The sequence below is a fragment of the Gasterosteus aculeatus genome, chromosome 17, assembly GCF_964276395.1.
Source record: "Gasterosteus aculeatus chromosome 17, fGasAcu3.hap1.1, whole genome shotgun sequence".
In the NCBI taxonomy this organism is placed as follows: Eukaryota; Metazoa; Chordata; class Actinopteri; order Perciformes; family Gasterosteidae; genus Gasterosteus; species Gasterosteus aculeatus.
In genome coordinates, this window is record NC_135705.1 from 17,023,855 (window position 1) to 17,033,093 (window position 9,239).

General features: G+C 44.2%; 1 long non-coding RNA gene across 1 annotated transcript; it reads right to left on the reverse strand.

Annotated features, from left to right (window-relative positions):
• Nucleotides 1-2,757: 2,757 nt before the first annotated feature.
• On the reverse strand, nt 2,758-8,623 carry LOC144388963 (uncharacterized). The gene is made up of 3 exons (XR_013453235.1): nt 8,510-8,623; nt 6,824-6,992; nt 2,758-3,696 (listed from the first exon to the last, which is right to left on the reverse strand). It is a non-coding gene; the product is annotated as an uncharacterized LOC144388963 (long non-coding RNA).
• Between the last annotated feature and the right edge of the window lie 616 nt (nt 8,624-9,239).

The window sequence follows — 9,239 nt, forward strand, 5'->3', positions numbered from 1 at the left end:
CCCTCGACCCCTGATCCACAGCATGAGTATGAGCTTTTTATTAAAGCTGCGATGAAAGACCGCAGTGGGATAAGAATCTACGCTTGAAATGAAATAAAAGTCCAACCAACCAGTAGCCCATGTGACAATCTGCAGTAAACGTGTCCCTCCTTAGCCATTCGTAGGGTTTTGAGTAGGTTTTTTTGGTGGGAATTACTCTATTTATTTTCATATGTGAGGTGTTTTCATCTTAAAATTGCTCTGCTGAAGAGAAGGATTTGTTTTTTTGTTTATTTGAAAGTAATAAAACGTACACATTCAGGCTAATAAAGCTACAGTTGCTGAACAGTTGTGTCACATAAAGATGTAGAAAAAGAATGAACTGTGCCTTTAACTGGTCACCCAATTTAATAATGTTGACATTTCCAAAGCCTCAGATCAGTGACTTAATTTCCATATCTGAGAGGTCATGACAATTTAATCCCATCAAAAGGAATATGACAGCATTGCAGTGCCAATCAACCCGGCCAAGCCTGCCACTGTCGCTGCCATTCACATTGCCGCTTCATTTCCACCGCTTACTCTACTACGGTATTGAAAAGCTGTCTCTTTCTCTCAGTTCCCTCCTTTCAGTCTCTGTCCTTTAAACGGTATCTTCAAAATAAACAGCTTGAGGCGGATAATTAAGAAGTACTCCTCGTCGAGTTCACTGCTGCAGATCGGTGGGTGATTCTGACCACAGGCCAGGATTTGTCTTTTCATTTTTTTTTAAGGTCAGCGATATCAGAAATACACTTCATTCGTCTCCCCTCAGGACATACTGCTTTCTGCTTTTATTGTTTACCCTGGAAAAAAAAAAAAACTTGGCCGAGGAACTGTTACAACAAGGATCCACGGTTTATCCAGTGCAGTGACTGGAATGAATGGCGTCACACCTTTGTGTCAAGCCGCTGTTATTTCCTCACATTGGACCAAGCAGGTAAAGAAGGTAAAGAAGGAAAGGAGGAATTGTCTCTGTGTTGACACATATATCCAGCCAGAAGCGTTGCTCGATTCTTCTGCATCCAGAAGTTAATTAGAACCGACCATGCAGGGCACAAAGTGACCCAAAAACCTCCCGTCCCTGCACCGCCTGCCTCCACAGAACAATGAAAATTATTGTTTTTCTGAATTAGTAACCTGAAGAACGGCTCGGCCGATTCTCTGCTCGGTAAATTTTCTGCGTGGCTCGAAGGTTGGCTGCCAGTTTCGGCAAGCAAGGAAATTATTCCTCTCGAGTATCGAGCATTCGCCTAATAAAAACACCATCTGGGCACTTGAAGTGAATTGGTTTAAGGCTGTGATGAATTATTAAGCAAATCCTACAAAATGGGTCCCGGTTCTCTTTTTGTAGTTGGGGGATTGCCGTCGAAACGCCAACATACACGGACAAATTCTGCTTTTGTTTTTCTTTCAATGCTTTTCACTCCGGAGAGTTAAACGTTTCTGTAGAATCTCCTGATTTATTATTTTTTTCTTTTGGCTCGGATGGACACAACAAACCACATTTCTTCAGTGGCAGCACGTCTATTGGTACATTTTGCTTTACGAATAGCAGATTTACAACAGCCCAGGGTTTTTTTTGTATTGAATTTATTACCAAAGCCACAAAATGTGTGATGGCTCATTGGGAATTTAATGATCCTGCTTGCATGAATTAGAGCCAACAAGTACTTGATCACTTAGGTCTGGTAGCAGCATAATTAGGGAAGACATCTGACTTTACTAGAGATTTATCGACGGATTCATGGATTAGTATTCATGATATTCTTATTTTCATGATGTACTTTTTGCGCATACACGCCGGTGCAAATGAGACTTGCACACGAACTGACGATAGTGATCATAGAATATATTTTGCCATCACGCAACCTATCATAAATGTGTGTGTAAATGTAAGCAATATTGATGAGAAAATACGTAGCTTGGTGAGGCTCTTGACAGCGAGTGTGAATACCATGTGAGCGTCAAGTGAGATGAATCTCGGGTTAAAGACACGGTTGCAGTTTTATGCTGAATATGCTGATTAAACGTTGTCTGTTCATAGGAAACAGAGGAAAAACCCCTGTGTTAAAGTCTGATCTCGGGTGACCCATCCATCCGCCCCGACCTCCTTCCTCTGTGGACATTTCCGGTCTATAATGAATGGACTTCCCCCTTTGGTCCCATCATACTTACTGTTACTGTGCTCATTGACATGCATTCATGTTGTTTCAGGAAATTTAGTGAAAGGACTAATTCTGTCATTTCTTTCCTGGAATGACTCCTAAGAAAATGTTTTCCACTCATTTGATTCATGTGTTGTGATTGATATGAGTTGTATCTTCTAGCTAGAGAACGTCCAGAGTTCAAAGGTTGAACACCGCAGGTCGTGTCAGGCAGCTCTCAAGGACGGACTGACGTGGGAGGGGGACGGGGCACCCGCCCAAATAGAATTATTGGCAAAACACTGACTTTGACCACACAACAACTAACTACACGCTCAGAACTGTAACTGTTTGAGAATCAGAGGATTTCGGAATAACTCCGGTGTGTCGTACTAGAAGATCAGGAACTAAAGGTCTTATGGGTTGGAGGACTTCATTTGACCCTCAGTTAGTTCAAGTTATAATGGCGCACACATGAACATAGGTTTGTAAAATACATCGCAAAGCTTTTTAATGGCATCAAATGTTTCTTTATTTCCAAACCGCCCTGGAAATCCTTTAAAAAAGACGTGCGGGTATTTTGAGAGGCAGACCAATGGAAGTCGTACTAAACCACAACTGAGGACAAAGAACGATGAGATAATATTTATAATCCCTCACTGGAGCAAAGTCTTGAGGCAGTACGGAATTCCATAAATTCATTGGTGTCGAACAGTTAGCATTTCTCAGACCCTCTCGGTCAGTGTTGAGACATTTCACTGCTCTGTGCCTTTGTGTAATCAAATCAAATTGAAGACAAGAAGGTACCTCTTCATTGCCTGTTGATAAGGAGTTACTTGCCATGAGCATGCTGGCTCCCTCACTCATCATCAAGATGATCCAGTGGGACCTCCAGAAGCTCATGTCCGGATATTCCGTCATCATTAGGTGCGTTCTACACTTCATGTCGTCCCCGCGCGGTGCGACAGAATTTGCTCGTGCCCTCTTGGCTTTGAGCAGATTTGGGAGCTGGGAGCTGGAAGAAGCACCCAGAATTCATCACTGCCGCGCTCACAGCTGATGATGCAACTGTTGCACCGTTGTCAACTGCACGGGGGAAATAGTACGACCCGCCGTCGGTGTGAAACTCGCCGCTGATCAAACTTCTCAGACAGTACCAGAGCTGTGCAACACCGAAGTTAATTCAACCAGACTCTCCGCAGCGATTCAGTGTATCGGACAGAGAGAGAGAGAGAGAGAGAACCATTACAAACGAGCGAGGGGTCGAAAGCCCTCCCAGAACAACAGCTTCAAAACCAAAAACAATGAACTATCTAACAGAAGCAAATACGTGTGATAAATACGCTATGAATAGTTTAATATTTCAGAATAGAGAATCCCGTTGCAGCCGTGTGATTGGCTGCACGTCCAAACGCAGCTCCTCCCAGGTTGGTCCTGGCGCCTTTCCGTCCACGCCCGGGCTTTTCATGACCTTCCTCTTGGACTCCATCTGGTGACCGAACCGGAAATCCCTCTCTCACCTCGCAAGTCCCTGAGCACGTCAACATTACAGCACATTCAATGATTACACCTTTGACCTGGAGCTTCTTCAAGCCAACATAGTATTATACCGTCATTGTGATCTGATATGCAATACACTAATCAAGACATATCATCATATTTCATAACATCTTGAACATTACATTAGACTCATTTTAGAATGTCCAAAATCAGGTGCCGCGCAATGCTTTCCTACCTGTACACCTGTGACCTGACACAGAAAAAAACCTCCACCCTTTATCCACCCTTCATTGTGGATAAAATAAGGAAAAGACAAAAATCCTCCCCCACACTAAATGGCTTACAGGATATACAACGTTTAATTCATAATACAGAAATGTGTATTTTATATACACCCCAAATATAATGGTACCACTAGTCATGATCACCCATATTATAATTGGTAGCGCTACGTGTGCTTTTCTGCTTGAATTTATTTTGGAGGGCAAAAGATTTCTGAAATATTTAGAAGTTTTTCAACAATACGCGTTACTCAGAGGAAAAACAATGTTGCACCTGCTGGCCCTCAAGATGGTATCAAGACATTTTCTGTTCTACCGTCTATGTTTGTGTGTGCAATCCACAGCATATCAGTGGGATGTTGTTAGCTATGGCAACACCTGTAGTGCATTATGTATTGATAGGCCAGCTTCGGTATACGCATCACATGTTGTTTGGTCTTTTGCACAAAACCAAACCTCTCTGGATATAGAGAGTAGTGTTCTGTAACAACAATTTCTGAGGGATTGAGTGTTTTTTCGCCAGGAGACTCAGGTTGATGCAGTTGTCAGTGTCTGAACAACAAATGGATGCACACAGAGAAACGAGGGTAAAAGGAAGGTAAGCTTCATCTATCTGCAATACAAATTGTGCAAAAACTCCTCTCAGACTGTCAGGCATGCTGTGTTTTTTGCTTTCCCCTGCTCCTCCTTAATGAATGAAAAGTTGATATGTGCACAACCGAAACGCTCAAAGACCACAGGAGGCAAATGATGACCAGAGTAAACATTCACTCTGCTCCGTGAGAGGACGTACAACAAATATGGAGCAATTTCACCCATGATCTGATTTCTTAATTTCGCTAAGATTAGATCATATTTCTGTTTCAGTGTGCTTCAAACACATTAAGATCCTTCCGTGCTCAACAGAGAGTGAGCTGTAGCATGAACGGAGAAAAAAAGTCAGTCAGACAGTGGGTCGCTTTGTAATAAAATATTACACCACTGTGATCTAAAAGTAATGACACCAGTCTCCAGGATGCTCTCCATATTTAACACGGAGATGTGAAACCTTCGGAATGCCATTTCAATACAACAGGGTTGCCCGACAGGTGCACCGAGGGTGGCTCGACGGTGATGGATGGCGGTGGGTGTCATTTGATTTTTGTTGGAACTGGAACATCAGAATCTACTGCGCCTAATTAACTTCTCTGTCTGTTTTCCACTTGGCCGACACATGGAGAAATAAAGCTCCAAAACAGCTCACACACAAATGTCTCCACACGCAATTTGTATTCTACGTAGCCATTTGTCCCGTTAATAGATTTGTCAAGAGACGTCCTCGGGGACAGAGTGCACTGCATTGGATCAACTCCTGGAGAAAAACACATTGAGATACTAATAATTTGCAGTTACAGTTACAGTTTAGTGAAGAATCTGTATGCAGCCTGTCAACTTCCTCGCTGGGTGTAAGAAGCACTTCAATAATGTACCACGGACATGAAGTAAAGCAACTTCTAGAAAGACCACAGCGGGCTGTGACTTGAAGGTGCAGGAGGCTTGTGCCCATTGCCCATTGGACTGTGATGATTAGACTCAGCAGCATGTTCGGCCCGCTCTGCCCCGTTAATCAGCACAGGTGACAGGTGAGTTTTTAAAAGTCAAATTACAAGCTACAAAGCACACTCCCACCACAGACCAGCAGACTGTCAAGTGCAATGTTTGAATATTTTAAATACAGTATATTATGAATTTCAGAAATTATTATTATTTAAATTTAAAATCAAAGGATTGTGCGATCGTTTGGTGCTGCATCAGAAGCATTTCAATCAGAATTATTTTTAGAAAGTACGGTGAAACTTTTTTTTGTCAATTTCAACAGACAAATCAAAAGACGCTGGAGTTAATTTTAGGCAGCTCCCTTTGGAGGCCCAAAAGGTGTTAAAATACGCTGTTCACATATGCAGACGTAAACAGACGGTGATGTGTAAAACCCTGCCGCTCCTCTCAAGGTGAGACTATGGTGTTTATATGGATGTACGCCATGAATTATTCACTGGAGGTTGTTTTGTGTCTGTGTGCACTGATATTTCAACGTTAAAAATATTCTTGGAAAGCTGATGGCACTATAATTACTCTTATTACACACTGTGTGACTGTGTTAGGCAAATTCATACTTGCTTCAGCAAAGAAATGCAAGCACAGCTTTCACACGACTCCATTGAATTGCACTGCATGGGGGAGCAAACGGAGCTTAATTAATAAAAGAAGCAATCTTGAGGAATGTTATTTTTAATATCTGCAAGCCCCACCAGTTACAACTGTCTCTGAAAAAAAATGCAATAACACACAAAACTGTTGTGTGAATAATTTAAATGCAGAATGCATAAATAGTGGATTAGGCTTGATTTAATTATGTCTGTGTGAAAGCAGAACAAACACCGGCAACCGGAATGAAGTTGAGTTCAGCACCCGAGTGGCGAGGCCCTGCAAATGAGCCAAAAGGGGGCTTCTGTCGAGATCAAACGCAAGAAGCAGCATTTAACCGGGGCCACACAGAGAGACAGGTACACAGGCTCAGCTCCTCTCGCTATTGTTGCAGGAGAGTTGGATGTGGTTCTCTCACTGGAGTGCATCCAACCTCCTTTTCATGGGACCATCATTGTACTCATGTTTACTTTATAACACTATCACTCCGTATTCACTTTTTTCACCATTCACCCTTGCACAATATCAGCTGATATTTGTGTCAGCTGACGGTAAACCGGGTCTGTGCAGCGCTGGCGTTGGGGTTTGGAGAGTGGAGTTGGACCACTGCAGTCACAACGCAGTCGGCACATTAGTGTTTATTGATTTGTTGTAAGCAAATACTAAGGAATGGCATACGAACCGCTGCATTACCGTGGAAAGCAGTCGGCATTGGGGAATGAACATCTCGTCTCGGTGGGCGCGCTCGAGCTCGAAGTCTGAAACACGGCAGATGATTTGCAGAGCTGCTATTTGGACGCTGAAAACACACGCCGTTCATTTGCGAGTGCCACAGGCCTGAATGAGAGCAGATGTATCCAACCTGAGAGGGAGATGGGAAAAATGTGAACTGATTGCAGAGTTATTCTCTGGGCAAAGGAAACCAATATGAGGGGCCAACAGTGAGCTCGGTCTACGCGGCCTGAATGGCTGATTGAGTTCGGGCGGAAGAATGGGAGTTTGGCAGCGAGGAAGGGAACACCCCTTTCATCCACAGCCATCCACTTCCATTACAACACACCTTTGAAACCAGCAGCACATAATCACACCTGAAACCTGATCAGAGGAAGGCGGGTAGAGAGGGGAAGGGGGGGTGGGGGGGGGGGGTCGCGTCTATTCACAGGTTGCATTATTCAAAACTTCCAGCCATGCAGTAAAAGCGAACAATGCATTGCAAGATGTAAAAGTTTGACAATTTGATTTATGCTAATGTGACTTCGCTTTTATTGTTGTCCTTGCATTCAATTCTCGGCTCCCATAGTGCAAGCGCCGCCGTCCTCTCAGAAAACTCAGTGTTCTATTTGCAAATGCTGAAATTAATGGATTCCTCATGTCAAGAGCCGCCAGCTGCATGGCCTCCTGTAGCCTCCCCCCACTGGCAGGACAGTTAAAACCGTGCGTGGGCGTCGTACATCTTACCCTATTTGAATTTCGCACTGCCCTCTGTGTCTCCTTCCAGGTAGAGATATGAAATATTGACTGTTCTCGTCTGCCCCTGCAGCCCCCACCCACCATTTAAACACCACCCCCAGCGGCTCTGCTACCAAAGTGCTGGCACAGCAAAGTGAAGAGGGGAGCGAGAGGCAGATATATGGGCAGGCACGCATGAGGGGGGGGAAAAATATGTAAATTGGCACGGGAGGCAGAGGAGCGGTCGCAAATTATGTGTAAACAAAAAATCATCGCGGGCCGCTGTCCAATCAGTCAGACCTGTGATAATTGAGAGAATAGGAGGATGTTGATTGAAATAGTAAGCGTATGCCGAGAGGGGAAGGAAAAGTTAGACGCCCACGAAAGGACCGAAAAACTCTCTCCAGCGGTGCGAACGTGAATGTCGAAGCGCACCGAGGGTGTGACAAGACAGCTGATTGTGCAGTAAGTGGTAATTATACACCGCGGCCTGCTGCTGAGTGACAAACAGTCTTCTCGCGCCACACCAGCCTGTCTTTTCCCGTCTCCTGAGCGCAGGAGGGAAGAAGCAGCGGCGAGCGGCTTCGGCTGCACGACCGGTCTGTGTATGAAAAAAAGATACACAAAAGAAAACACACGCCTCACTCTGTCATTAAGCTGTTCTCGGGACGGCAGATCCAGCAGCGGGGACAAAGGCGGTTGTTAGCAAGCGGAGCTTTTTTATTCACGCCTCAGACTTTGTTTTCAATTGAAAACGAACGAGGACAAAGGTAGAGCGTGTGCGTCAGGCCGAGCGATGATGACGGGACATTACACACAGACCGCAGCTCCTCGCACACTCACGTGAGCTTGAATGGAGTCGAACAAAAGCTGTCAGTAGAAAGACACATCATCCTGGGAAAGAAACAGGTGACAGGGCTCAACACTTACCGTTAACCGGCATCAGCTTTCTATTCTGCTCGTGAAACGTATCTTTTCCATTTTGAGTCCCCAAATGTTTTGAACAATCAAGACAATGTGCGGTTGAAAGTGGTGCAATGTGACATACACGGATAAATGTGCTACTACAGTAAGAAAAAAAACCCTGTAGTTTGTGTTTTGTCAGTTAACAAAAGGGGAAATTAAATTCCACCAGAAAGGCACCTATTGTTTAACTATCCCTCCAAAAAGAACCCAGCAAGTCACCAGTTGGATGCTCATCCGTTCTTTTCCCTCAGAAGGTTGGTTTTCTGGACCTTTTGGTGCAAATTCCCATCACAGACCCACTGCGACGGCAACATTTGTTTGTCCATCGTCTCCCCTTTCAGAGATGACCTTCAGTCTGTTTGGATTCTGCTGACACGGTGGAATCGCTTCTCACATACAGATGAAGAGGCAACACATCCAATGGCTTCAAATGTTCGGCGGTGAACATTGAGAAACGTATTTGAATTTTGGGTCACGTGCTTGGATGTTTTACATGTTAGAAAGTCCAGGACTTGGTGGCCAATTTCTCTAAACGGTTGTCGACGGCAACTGTGCTGTTGACCACTGATAGATGAGAGAAAAGTGTTGTCGAAAATATTGTAAGTATCGATACATAGTGAATATTTGAGATGGTATCAATACTAATTAATCCGCAGTTTGGATACTGGAGCAGCAGCTGCGCTTTCTGCACTCT